At 44.7% G+C, this 13,937-nt stretch overlaps 1 pseudogene; it reads right to left on the bottom strand.

Moving 5' to 3' along the window:
- Positions 1–1,595: 1,595 nt before the first annotated feature.
- On the bottom strand, positions 1,596–11,436 carry LOC123463535 (annotated as a pseudogene).
- Positions 11,437–13,937: the final 2,501 nt, after the last annotated feature.

The following is a 13,937-nucleotide window of genomic DNA, read 5'->3' on the forward strand; positions in this document are numbered from 1 at the left end:
TTGCTTTGCTTTGTCTCATCAATTATTCAAAAGATAGAAAAGATGTTTTCTGGGGCTGGAGAGATGGCTTAGTGGTTAAGCGCTTGCCTGTGAAGCCTAAGGACCCCGGTTCGAGGCTCGGTTCCCCAGGTCCCACGTTAGCCAGATGCACAAGGGGGCGCACGCGTCTGGAGTTCGTTTGCAGAGGCTGGAAGCCCTGGCGCGCCCATTCTCTCTCTCTCCCTCTATCTGTCTTTCTCTCTGTGTCTGTCGCTCTCAAATAAATAAATAAATAAATTAAAAAAAAAAAAAAAGATGTTTTCTGGATCTTACCATTCAGTGACAACATGAGTGTTTGGTTTGATGAGGAATAATGCCTAAGACCAGAGTAAAATAAGGTATGCTCTACAGACAGATTTACATATCCTGATTTGGATTAAACTTTTTTTTTTTTTTTTTTTGGCAATAGGAGACTTGGTTCCAAGCTTTGCTATGAACTTTTTGTTTGTTTGTTTGTTTGTTTTTGTATTTTTTAAGGTAGGGTCTCACTCTAGCCCAGGCTGACCTGGAATTCACTCTGTAGTCTGAGGGTGGCCTCCAACTCATGATGATCCTCCTACCTCTGCCTCCTGAGTTCTGGGATTAAAGGCATGTGCCACAACGCCCCACAGTTTTACTTTTCTTTTAAACTCACACACAGCAAAGCAATTTTGAAAAGATGTTTATACCAAAAGCCACATCCAGGGGTTGGAAAGATGGCCTGGGGTTCAATTTAGCAAGATACCCAGTTAAGCCAGACACAAACAGTGGTGCAAGTGTCTGACATTCATTTGCAGTGTTGAGGCACTGGCGTATACACACACACACACACACACACACACAAACACACACACACGACACATATGCAAATAAATAAATAAACATTTATTTATCAAAATAAAAAAGCAACATTCTAAGACTTGATATGAAGTGTTCCTGGGGCCATGATTTCATGTTTGAGAAATCTTGTCCCTGCTAGTCTTTTCTTTGTTTGGTTTTTCAAGGTAGGGTCTCACTCTAACCCAGGCTGACCTGGAATTCACTGTGTAGTTTCAGGGTGGCCTCAAACTCACAGCGATCCTCCTACCTCTGCCTCCCTCGTGCTGAGATTAAAGGCATGCGTCACTATGCCCAGCTCTTAGTCTTTTTTTTTTTTTTTTTTTTTTGCTGCTGCTGTTGTTGTTTATTCAGTACTGAGGACTGAACCTAGGCCAGTGGTTTTTCCACTGAGCTAAATTCCCCAACCTCTAGTCTTGTTCAATTAGATCAAATAAACTCTGCAGTAACTCTAAACATTTAAACTATAACACAGACAACATTCGATTGTCTAAGGCACACTATTTTATTATTATTGTTGTTGTTGTTGTTGTTGTTTTTCAAGGTAGGGTCTCACTCTAGTCCAGGCTGACCTGGAATTAGCTTTGTAGTCTCAGGGTGGCCTCAAATTCATGGTGATCCTCCTACCTCTGCCTCCCGAGTGCTGGGATTGAAGGAATGCGCCAACACGCCAGGCTAAAGCACACTATTTTGTGGTAGGAAAAAAAAAAAAGAAAAAGATCTCCCTCCTTCCCCACTTCTCACTCCTCGTCCACATTCCTCTTGTAATGTTCTTTCATCGTGTCTGAGCAGTAGAAAGAAGAAGGAGCTGCAACCCAGCGCTGCTGTCCGGGTGCTGGCGAGCCAGGGCTGTGGCGTAGGCTTGGTGAGGGAGAATTACTGACATATGGCCACCCAGCCCTGCCCCCACATCTGGGACAGTAGGGATTTCAGTTAACTCGGGTGCTGCTGTCCCATATGCCCTCTGCTCATTCAGAACTGAGGGCAAAATGGGAAGCAGCCCATGGTTTCCCAACCCTAAGACTTTGAGGTCCCTAATGACAACAATCTGGGTACTTTTTCCTAGCCTAGATACCACAGGACCCTGGTTCTTTGGGAGAATAGCTTGGGGAGCGACAGTGGTTGCTTTCCCTCCCCTTGTAGGAAGGAAAGCTTGCTAGGGAGGAGGGCAATATAAACTTTGCTGCAGCTCCTCCTCCTCTTGGAGCTGGCAGTTAACCCAGAGTTTAACACACACCAGGCAAGCAAGTTACCACTGAGCTGCGCTTGGGCCTTGAAGTTAGTCATAAAGTTCTCCAGAATACTTTTGTTCAGGTTTCGTAGGTCCTGAGCCACACTGACCTAACCCTAAAACATTTTTCCTAACTCCTAGTGCCGGATGTTCTTATGGCTAATCTCAAAGAACAATTAGTTTTTAAAATTATTTTCTTATTTGAGAGAATGAGAGAGGGAAAGGCAGACACACACACACACACACACACACACACACACACAGAAGGGGGGGGGGGAGAAAGGGACAGAATGGGCACGCCAGACCCTCCAGCCACTGCAAATGAACTCCAGATGCATGAACCACCTTGTGCATCTGGCTTATGTGGGTCCTGGGAATCAAACCGAGGTCCTTTGGCTTTGCAGGCAGATGCTTTAACCGCTAAGTCATCTCTCCAGCCCTCCCCTATTTTTGGTTTTACGAGGTAGGTAGGGCCTTACTCTAGCCCAGGCTGATCTGGAATTCACTATGTAGTGTCAGGGTGGCCTCAAACTCATGGCAATCCTCCTTCCTCTCCCTCCTGACTGCTGGGATTAAAGGTGTGCACCACCACACCCAGATTCAGAGTAATTTTTTCTTTTTTTAAAATCTGCTCATCATCGCCCTAAGACTAGGGCTGAGAGAGCTTTTTATTTTTGTTTTTTTGAGGTAGGGTCTAGCCCAGGATGACCCGGAATTCACTATGTAGTCTCAGGCTGGCCTTGAACCTACCTCTGCCTCCAGAGTGCTGGGGATTAAAGGTATGTGACAACACACCCACGTTTTTCTTTTCTTTCTTTCTTTCTTTTTTTTTTTTTTCCATAAAAGTTTAGTTCCTGTTCAAGCAAACAGGGAAGGTTTGGGTGGCTAGGTCTTTCAACCAGATTGGGTCCAAAACAGCCAATCATGTGAAAGCAACTGAAGGAGTCTTGGGAATGCTATTCTGAAAAGTCATGCTTCCTTAAACAAAAAAGTAAGTTCTGGGCTGGTAAAATGGCTCTGTGGCTAAAGGTGCTTGCTTGCAAATCTTTTGGCCTGGGTTTAATTCTAGTACTCATGTGTGGTAGTTTGAATTTCTGTCCCCCAATAGACTCAGGAGTTTATTAAAGCTTGTAACTTGGATTTCTAGCCACTCGGAGGGAGGAGGTATCATTGTGGGCAGATCCTGGGGTCCAGCCCTCAGCCATTACTGGGGGTGGATTTGATTTCCAGTCTACAGTGTGCAGAGTGCTGGAGCTCTGTCTGAGATCGCCAGGGTGTCTTGCTGGTGGTTTCTCTCTCTGTGGGCACTTGGTAAAGGGCAGCTTCTTCCACCGTTGTGGAACTTCCCTTCGGTGTAAGTCTGAAATAAATGCCACTCCTCCCACAGACTGTGTCTGGTTTGGAGGTTCATCCCAGCTGCATGGAGCTGAGTATGACACCATGTAAAGCCAGATGCACAAAGTGGTACAGGCGTCCAGAGTTTCTTTGTAGTGGCAATAGGCCCTGGCATACCCATTCTGTCTCTCTCTCTCCTCTTTCCTCACAAATAAATAAAAAATAAACAATTTTTTTTTTTTATGAGAGAGAGAGAGAAAGAGAATTGGCATGCCAGGGCCTCCAAGAACTGCAATCGAACTCCAGACTCGTTTGCCACCTTATGCACACGTGCAACCTTGTGCCACCTTGTGCTTCTGGCTTATGTGGGACCTGCAGAGTCAAACATGGGTCCTTAGGCTTCGCAGGCAAGCACCTTAGCCACTAAGCCATCTCTCCAGCCCCCTTTTTTTCTTTTTTCTTTTTTTGTTTTTTGAGGTAAGGTCTCTCTAGCTTAGGCTGACCTGGAATTCACCATGTAGTCTCAGGGTGGCTTCAAACTCATGGTGAGCCTACGAAGTGCTGGGATTAAAGGCATGCGCCACCATGCACGGTCCCATTTTTTTTTAAAAAAAATTGTTTATTTTTAATTATGTATTTGAGAGTGACAGACAGAGAGAGAAAGAGGCAGATAGAAAGAGAGAGAGAGAGCATGGGCAAGCCAGGGCTTCCAGCCACTGCAATTGAACTCCAGACGTGTGTGCCCCCTGGTGCATCTGGCTAATGTGGGTCCTGGGGAATCGAGCCTCGAACTGGGGTCCTTAGGCTTCACAGGGGAGCGCTTAACCGCTTAGCCATCTCTCTAGCCCCCGGTCCCATTAAAAAAAAAAAATATATATATATATATATATATATATTATTTGAGAGAGAAAAAGGAGAGGGGGAAAGAGAATGGGCACGCCAGGGCCACCAGCCATTGCCAATGAACTCCAGATGCACGTGCCACCTTGTGTATCTGGTTTATGTGGGTACTGGGGAATCAAGCCTCAAACCTGTGAAGCCTAAGGACTCAGGTTCAATTCCCCAGTACCCACATAAGCCAGATGCACAAGGTGACTCATGCATCTGGAGTTCGTTGGCAGTGGCTGGTGGCCTTAGTGTGTCCATTCTCTCTCTTTCTCTGCCTCTTTCTGTCTCTGTTGCTCTCAAATAAATAAACAAAAAGAATTTAAGGAGAGGGAGGGTATTACCATGGGATATTTTTTATAATCATGGAAAATGTTAATAAAAATTGAGAAAGAAAAAAATTTAAAATAAAAAACCAAAACAGAAAAAAAAAAAAAAGAAATGACAATAAATGTCAGCAAGAATACGGAAAAAGAGGAACCCTTCTACACTGTTGGTGGGAATGTAAACTGGTACACCCATTGTAGAAATCAGTGGAGGTTCCTGAGACAGCTAAAAATTGATTTACCATATGACTCAGCTATACTACTCCTAGGCATATATCCTAAGGATTCATCTCACTAGAGATACTTGCTCAACCATGCTAAATGCTAGTCACAATACCTGGAGAATGGAACCAGCCTAGATGGCCCTCAACTGATGAGTGGATAATGAAGTTGTGGTGCATTTACACAGTGTTCTATTTAGCAGTTAAAAAAAAATAAAGGAACTATGAAATTTTCAGGGAAATGGATGGACCATGAAAGGATTATACTTGGTGAGGTAAACCAGGCCCAAAAGATCAAGTGCCACATGTTCTCTATATATGTAGATCCTAGCTACAAATGATTGAATTTGTATGTGAATTGGATAAAACTCAGTAGCAGAGGCTAGTAAGCTAGATGGGGGCTATGGAAGTTTGATTCAGGTGTCCCCTATAAACTTAGGTGTTCTGAATGCTAGGTTCCCAGCTGATGGAGATTTGGGAATTAATGCCTCCTAGAGGCAGTATATTGTTGGGAGTGGGCTTATGGGTGTTATAGCCAGTTTCCCCTTGCTAGTGTTGGGCACACTCTCCTGTTACTGTTGTCCACCTTATGTGGGAAGGGGGTGATGTCCAGCCTCTGCTCATGCCATCGTTTTCCCCTGCCATCTTAGAGCTTCCCCTTGAGTCTATAAGCCAAAATTAACCTCTTTTCCCCACAAGCTGCTCTTGGCTGGATGATTCTACCAGCAATGCAAACCTGACTGAACAGTGGCTATAAGGGGGTGGGGGACTTGAGGAGATGGTATTGTAGATATACAAGTAGAACAGATTACTGGGGATGAAAAGGCCTAAGTGAGGTCAGTGGAAGAGATTGAATAAAGGAAGGGTAGAGGGAGGGTTAATCAAAATCTAAGAGGGTAATGAATAAGCTCTATGGAAACCTACTTTTTTGGACAATGGTGCACCCAGAAGTCATAGATTGTTACTAGAAAATGTTCAGTGCCAGGGATGGAATACTTTCTAGTGAGTTGTGGCCAGAGAGGTCCCTAATGTTCCCATAACATTATAGACCATTGCCAAGGCTCTTGGTTTCCCACCAGGAATAGATGGTAAGACTCTATTGCTGAAGACTCCACAGTAATCCTCCTAACTCTGCCTCCCAAGTGCTGTTCATATATATATTTGAAAGCAGAGAGGGAGGAGACAAGACAGAGAGAATGGTCATGCCAGGACCTCCAGACACTGCAAACAAGGTCACTGAGAAATGTTGCTGGAGCTGAGCTAAAATCCTCCCCTGTGTAGACCAGCTGACAGAAAACTGGAAAAAGCTATGCTACATGCAGCTCCGTGGGAGAGAGAGAAGTCATTAGTGGAGATAACAGTGGACACTGCAAGTCTTTTGGCCAGCCAGGCCAGATGAGCCAATGAGTGCAATAGTGGCATGTTTGTTATGTGGGAACCAACCACTCTAATTGGACTGAAGGCCCATTCCACTGGAGGGAATACATGCTTGATACTGAAAACTTATGATAGGGGAGGTCATTAATTCTAGGGGTTTAATGCCTGCTGGTGTCTGGCTAAATGTATATATTATGCTCACCAAACTTCCCAGAAAGCACATCTCTTCATGTTCATAGCCATATACTAATGCCATTCTCACTTGGTTACAGAAGCTTCTCTTTTCAGATGGCAGCGACCTCTGGGATGACTCAAAATGCACCATAGTGCTAAGAAGTGACAGAGGAGTGCTCAGCACTGAAACATCTCTATCACACCTCCCAAGGCTCAAGGTCCATTGTGGAAGAGGGGGTAGAAAGAATTAAGAGCTGAAGGAAGGACGCCTTACAATGCACTTCTAGATACAAAATGGCCTGGATATCCATGATCTCACAGTGTCTGGTACTACCTACACAAGAAGGGGAAAGTGAGGGGGAAGGGAATTATCATGATTTATTGTCTATAATTATGGAAGTTATCAATACAATTATTTAAATTGTTTTTTTTTTTGGGGGGGGGTAACAGTTTTACTCTAGCCCAGGCTAACCTGGAATTCACTATGTAGTCCAGGGTGGACTCACACACATGGTGATTCTTCTACCTCTGCCTTCCAAGTGCTGGGATTAAAGGCATGCGCCACCACACCCTGCTATGATTACTTTTTGTTTTTTTCTTTTGAGGTAGGGTCATATTCTAGCCCAGGCTGACCTGGAACACACTCTGTAGTCTCAAGCTGTCCTTGAACTCACAGTGATCCCAAGTGCTGTGTGTGTGTGTGTGTGTGTGTGTGTGTGTATTTGAAAGCAAAGAGAGAGAGGGAGGAAGGGAGCAGACAAGACAGATAGAATGGTTATGCCAGGGCCTCCAGACCCTGCAAACAAACTCCAGATGCATTTGCCACTTTGTGCATCTGGTTTTACATGGGTACTGGGGAATTGAATCTGGGTTGTCGGGCTTTGTAGGCAAGCACCTTTACTACTGAGCCTGTATACTTTCTTTTTAAGGCTGACCTGGAATTCACTAGTACTCTCAGGATGGCTTCAAACTCTCAGCCATCCTCCTACCTCTACCTCCTGGGTGCTGGGATTAAAGGTGTGTGCCTTCACACCCAATTTCTTTTTTCTTTTCTTTTAATATCATTCATTTGCAAGTACAGAGAGAGAAAGAGAAGAAAGGGAGAGAGAGAGAGAAAGAATGGGATTGCCAGTGCTCCTAGCCACTACAAATGAACTCCAGATGCATGCACTACTTTGTGCTTCCAGCTTTACGTGAGTAGTGGGGAATCGAACCTAGGCTGCTCAGGTAATTAGGCTTTGTAGGCAAGTGCCTTAACTACTAAGTCACCTCTCCAGTCCTAAGTTTTCTTTTTTTGTTTTGTCTTGTTTTTCAAGGTAGGGTCTCACTCTAGCCCAGGCTGACCTGGACTTCACAATGTAGCCTCAGGTTGGCCTTAAACTCACAGTGATCCTCCTCCCTCAGCCACCCGCATGCTGGGAATACAAGAGTGCACCACCACACCCAGAAGTCCTTTCCTTTCTTTCTTTTTTTATGTTTTTATTTGCAAGCAGAAAGAGGTGGGAAGAGAGAAGGGGAGAGAGAATGGGCGCACCAGGGCCTCTTGTCACTGCAAACGAACTTCAGATACATGTGCCATTTTGTGCATCTGGCTTTATGTGGGCACTGGGGAATCAAACCGGGGCTGTTAGGCTTTGTAAGCAAGTACTTTTAAACTGCTGAGCCATCTCTCCAGCCTTTTTTTTTTTTTTCCCCTGAAGTAGGGTCTCACTCTAGCCCAGACTGCTGACCTAGAATTCACTATGTAGTCTCAGGATGGCCTCAAACTCAGTGATCCTCCTACTTGTGCCTCCTGAGTGCTGGGATTAAAAATGTATGTCACCATGCCTGGCTTTTTTTGTTGTTGTTGTTCAGCATTTTTAGTTTTGTTATAAAAATGCACACACAGTGAATATTGTCCTTCCTTGGCTGTACTTGTGCCCAGCACTTGCTCTTGAGCAGCTTTCTCTGCTTTGACCATCTCAAGGAGCTCCTTATATTGTTTCATGCAGTCCTTCTTTGTCCTGCCAGGAACTCTTTCAGCTGTTTTCCCCCCCCCCCCCGCCCAACACACACACTTTTCAGGTGTATTTACTGGGTATGTTTTCAAAGCTTGTTCCAAAGCTTCTATTTTTCTGTTGCCCAAGGCATGCAGTCCATGCATGGATCTTCAAGTCATTCGGGAGGTGTTCCATTGTCAGTTTGGGATGCTATTCCATGTTCTTCTTTTTTAGATTTATCAAGGCCTTTTTGTTAATGTCATTTTTTTTTGTTTGTTTGTTTTTCGAGGTAGGGTCTCACTCACTATGTAGTCTCAGGGAAGCCTCGAACTCACACTGATCCTCCTACCTCTGCCTCCCGAGTGCTGGGATTAAAGGTGTGTGCCACCATGCCTGGCTTAATGTCATCTTTTTGGTGAGGGTCAAGTTTTTGGAGACTCTTGGCAGTTCTCTTGACACCAAAGAATATATGTTCATGTAATTAGCAAAAACTTCCCATCATGAGTTCGTTTCGGCAAGGGAAAGAGACAGTTTTAATTAGTAATCGCAAGTCATCTTCTCTTCTGACCAAGTTTTACTGCCTCTCCCACTCCCACCAGTTGACTTCTCTGCATTCTTAGACGCTTGTTGCATTAGAGCCTCTGCTTCCTCTTCTTTTTACTAATTTGCTTATTTATTTCTTCTATCTGCTTTTCCAGTTACAGTCTGTCCTCCTTCTCGATGTGAGCATTTCATTCAAGCTCCATATACTTGTTAGATCAAGCCAATCACAAAGTTTTTCCACTTCTTCCATCATTTTTTTCTTCTTTTCGTTTTCCGATGTAGGGTCTGACTCTAGCTCAGGCTGACCTGAATTCACTATGTAGTTTCAAGGTGGCCTTGAACTCTCAGAGATCCTCCTATCTCTACCTCCCCAAGTGCTGGGATCAAAGATGTGTGCCACCACACCGGCTTCTTCCATCATTTTAACTCACTCTGCCTCACTGTCTGAAAAGTGATTCCATATCTTGCATGCATTTCTAAGTTTTTGTCTTTCCTTCTCCCCCCTCTTCCCACTGCCAAGATAGGGTCTCATTCTAGCCCAGGCTGACCTAGACTTCACTCACTATGTAGTCTCAGGGTGGCCTCAAACTTAGGAGGGTCCTCTTTCCTCTGTCTCTCCAGTACTAGGATTAAAGGCGTGTGCCACCATGCCCAGCTCTAGCCTTTTTGTTTATTTTTCGAGGTAGGGTCTCACTGTAGTCCAGGCTGCCCTGGAATTCACTATGTAGTTTCAAGCTGGCCTTGAACACATGGCTATCCTCTTATCTCTGCCTCCCAAGTGCTGGGATTAAAGGCGTGCACCAACACACTTGGCGGTCAGCCTCTCTTTTTTTCTGAAGCAGGGTCTCACTCTAGCCCAGGCTGACCTCAAACTCACTCAGTATCCCAGACTGACCTCGAACCCACAGTGATTCTCCTTAGTGCTGGGATTAAGGGCATGAGCCACCAACACATAGCACCGAGTTCTTATTTCTTAAGATAGAGCCAATCTACTTCCTGGATCAGAGCATCCACTCCTTTCCGAGGTCGTTTTCAGGATCTGTTGAAACCAAGGCCAACAGTAGAGTGAGCAGTTGGGAATATCAGTGTGAGAGAGCTGACCCAGGCTCCATGAACACCAGCAGTATGTCTGTCTCAGCTAGGGGGCTTCTAGCTTCTCTCTTATTTCCTTCTAAATCACATTTATTTCTGTCTTTCCCTTTTTTTTTTTTTTTTTGTTTTTTCTAGGTAGAGTCTCACTCTGGTCCAGGCTGACCTGGAATTAACTATGTCATCTCAGGGTGGCCTTGAACTCATGGCAATCCTCCTACCTCTGCCTCCCGAGTGCTGGGATTAAAGGCGTGCGCCACCACGCCCGGCTTGTCTTTCCTTTTTAATGGCTTCTTTTTCTGAGTATCTTTTTCTTTCTTTGCCAATAATGCTTGCTGTCTAACTTCTTTCTCCTTAGCTAACCGAACAGCATCTAATTGAGCTTGTCTTTGCTTTTCTTTAGCTTCTCGCTCCTTCCATTTTGTTTCTGCTTTTGCCTCTTTCTTGGCTTTTTCTTCTTAACTATCTTATTTTTGAGCCATAAGCATTGTTAACTAATGTTCTTATTCTGTTCATTTCTTCTTTTTTCCCCCTGTGCTCTCATTGCTCTGCTCTGCTTTTCAATCTCATCACAACACTCTGCTTTTTCTTTTTCTTCATCTAAATATGAAAATTCTCTCCAGGAATCAAAATTATACCAAAAAGAATAAAATGCATCTACATCTTCAAATGAATTTATATCACCAAGTTTAGGGTCATTTGTTTATTTTTTCATTTGACCACCTAGAATTCCTCTCAAGCACTGGTGAGAACATTTCATAGATGTTTTCCTTTGCTTCATTTTTATTTAGAAGGAATGGAGTTATCGTAAGTAGGATCTACACTGTTAAATGTCTTTTCCTAAGGCTTTAGTTATACGGGGGAAGTAGGCATTATCTCATTTGATTGGCTCACCAACTGCTTTCCACTTGTCTTAGTGATGCTTTAAAACCTTTGCTTTGTGAGTTGTTTTGATCTGCCTCTGTACTGCTTAGTATCTCACGTGACCAAGTCCAAGAACTGCATAATGATCTTGGTTCTTCCAGTCTTTGGGATCAAGTGTTTTCAGCATGGGGAACTCTTCTAACTGTAATTCTTCATCTTTTGACTCCTCTGGTAATTCTTTTAATTTTTTTTTAAATTAATTTATTTGAGACAGAGGGAGAGTGAAAATGAGCATGTCAGGGCCTCTAACCACTGCAAATGAACTCCAGACACATGTGTCACCATGTGCTTTATGTGAGACCTGGAGAATTGAACTGGGGTCCTTAGGCTTTGCAGGCATGTGCCTTAACCTCTAAGCAATCTCTCCAGCCCTGATAATTATTTACCTCCAGTTCCGAATGTCAGAACATGGGTGATGGTGGTGCCTGGTCCTCTACGGCACTTGGTAGGAGCAGCATGGTGGTGCTAGGGGTGGTCTTGTGGATGCAGTGGCTCATGTCCGAGGCACAGGGCCCACTGTGTCCCTTCAAGCTCCACTGTCCAGTCTGAGCCTCACACCAGGGCTCTACAGTGTCCAGGAACTGGCACTTTTTTTTTTCCCCTTGAGGTAGGGTCTCACTTTGGTCCAGGCTGACCTGGAATTCACTATGCAGTTTCAGGGTGACCTTGAACTCACAGTGATCCTCCTACCTCTGCCTCTCGAGTGCTGGGATTAAAGGTGTGTGCCACCATGCCCAGCTTTTTTTTTTTTTTTTTTTTTTTAAGAGTACTGGGGATTGTATCTAGGGTCTCACAATTGTTGGGCAAGTGCTGTACCAAAATTACACCTCCCAAACCAGTGCTGATTATGCCATCAATTGCTTCATTTTCCTAGCAAGTCACTAAGATGATAGTAAATAACGCCCATGTTAGGCTCCACGAAAGGTGTTAGAAAAGAAACTGGGGGGAGGGGAGCTGAGAGATGGCTGAGCAGTTAAGGCACTTGTCTGCAAAGTCAAAGGACCTCAGTTTGATTCCTCAGTACCCATGTAAGCCAGATGCACAAATTGGCACATGCATCTGGAGTTCATTTGCAGTGGCTGGAAGCCCTAGTACGCCCATTCTCTCCCTCCCTCTCTTGCCTCTTTTCCTGGTGCCCCCATTCTCTCTCTCAAATAAAGTAAATAAATTTTTTTTAAAAGTATATATTTTTTTTTAAATAAGAAATTTAGCCTGGTATGGTGGTGCACACCTTTAATCCCAGAACTCAGAAGGCAGAGGTAGGAGGATCACTAAGAGTTTGAGGTCAGCCTGGGACTACAGAATGAATTCCAGATCAGCTAGGCTAGAGAGAGACCTTGCCTCAAACCCCCATCCCCCAAAAAAGGTGGGAGTAATTTCTTTTTAAAGCTGTTGGGAGTGCACTTCCGGGAAGCCATATGCAGTAATCTGCCCCCAGAGTTATTTATTGCACAGCCCCCAGCTGTCCCCCTCCCCACCCACCAAGAACAGGTATCTGAAAACAGAGCAACAATTGCCAGTTCATATACAGGAAGACTTGTTCTGAGTGGTACTGAGATGTAGGCATAGCTCAAGTACTATGGAAGCCAGCCGACTAGTGTGATTTTTATGTATATTCCTACAGTAGAAACTGTAAAGTTTCCAAGTGGAGAAAGTTTTTCTTCGTGTGTGTGTGTGTGTGTGTGTGTGTAAAGTTGCATGTGCTCCATGGTTACTGTGTGGAGGCTAGTAGGGAATGTCTGGGGACTCCCTCTCTCACTCACCTGAGTTTCTCTGTAAGAATAGGCTCACTGAACCTGAAGCTGCTCTTTTCTGTCAGACTAGTTAACCAGGGAGCCCCAGCCTTTCTCCCTCCTGTCTCCTGCCCCTCCCTGCAAGACTGGGGTTACCAATGTGCATGGCCATGCCCAGCTTGAAAGTCAGGTGATCAGTGCAAGTTTAAGGCCCGCCTGATCAAGGCCCATCTCACCCCTGCCCCCAAAAGAACTAGTCAGGCATGGTAGTGCATGACGTTAATCCCAGAACTCAGGAGGCTGAGCTAGGAGGATTGTTGTGAGTTCAAGGCCTGAGACTACATAGTGAATCCAGGTCAGCCAGGTCTAGAATGAGACCCTACTTCAAAAAACCAAAACCAGCGCTGGAGAGATGGCTTAGCGGTTAAGCGCTTGCCTGTGAAGCCTAAGGACCCCGGTTCGAGGCTTGGTTCCCCAGGTCTCACGTTAGCCAGATGCACAAGGGGGCGCACGTGTCTGGAGTTCGTTTGCAGTGGCTGGAAGCCCTGGCTCGCCCATTCTCTCTCTTTCCCTCTATGTGTCTTTCTCTCTATGTCTGTCGCTCTCAAATAAATAAATAAAAAATGAACCAAAAAAAAAAAAAACCAAAAAAAACCCCAAAACCAAAACCAAATACCCCCCTGCCCCGCTCCAAAAAAGTAGGGCTACAGAGATGGCACAGTGGTTAAAGTGCTTGTTTGCGTAATAAGCCTAACAATTAGGGTTCAATTCTCCAGTACCCACTTACAGCCACATACAAAAATACTCATGTGCCTGGTGCACCAGTAACCTCTGTCTTTCTCTGCTTGCAAGTAAATAAATAACTCCCCCCCCCCCACACACAAACACACACACACAAAAGTTGGCCCTTTTATTTGCTGGGCAGAGTTGAGTCAATTAGACTAGACACAACAGTTTATGTCTTTATTACATAATGAACTTGTACCCATCTTGTTTTTCCGAGTGTTTTATTTATTTATTTGAGAGAAAGGGGGAAGAAAGAAAGGAGGGAGAGGGAAAGAGAGGTAGGGAGGAAGGGAGGGAAGGAGGTAGAGAATTGGGTACAACAGGGCCTCCAGCCTCTGTAAAGGAACTCCAGATGCATATGCCACATTGTGCACCTGGTTTATATGGGTCCGGAGAAATGGAACCTGGGTTCTTTGGCTTTGCAGGCATGCATCTTAAATGCTAAGTCATAAACCCAGCACCATCTTATTTTTGTAATC

This window comes from Jaculus jaculus, chromosome 9 (genome assembly GCF_020740685.1).
Source record: "Jaculus jaculus isolate mJacJac1 chromosome 9, mJacJac1.mat.Y.cur, whole genome shotgun sequence".
In the NCBI taxonomy this organism is placed as follows: domain Eukaryota; kingdom Metazoa; phylum Chordata; class Mammalia; order Rodentia; family Dipodidae; genus Jaculus; species Jaculus jaculus.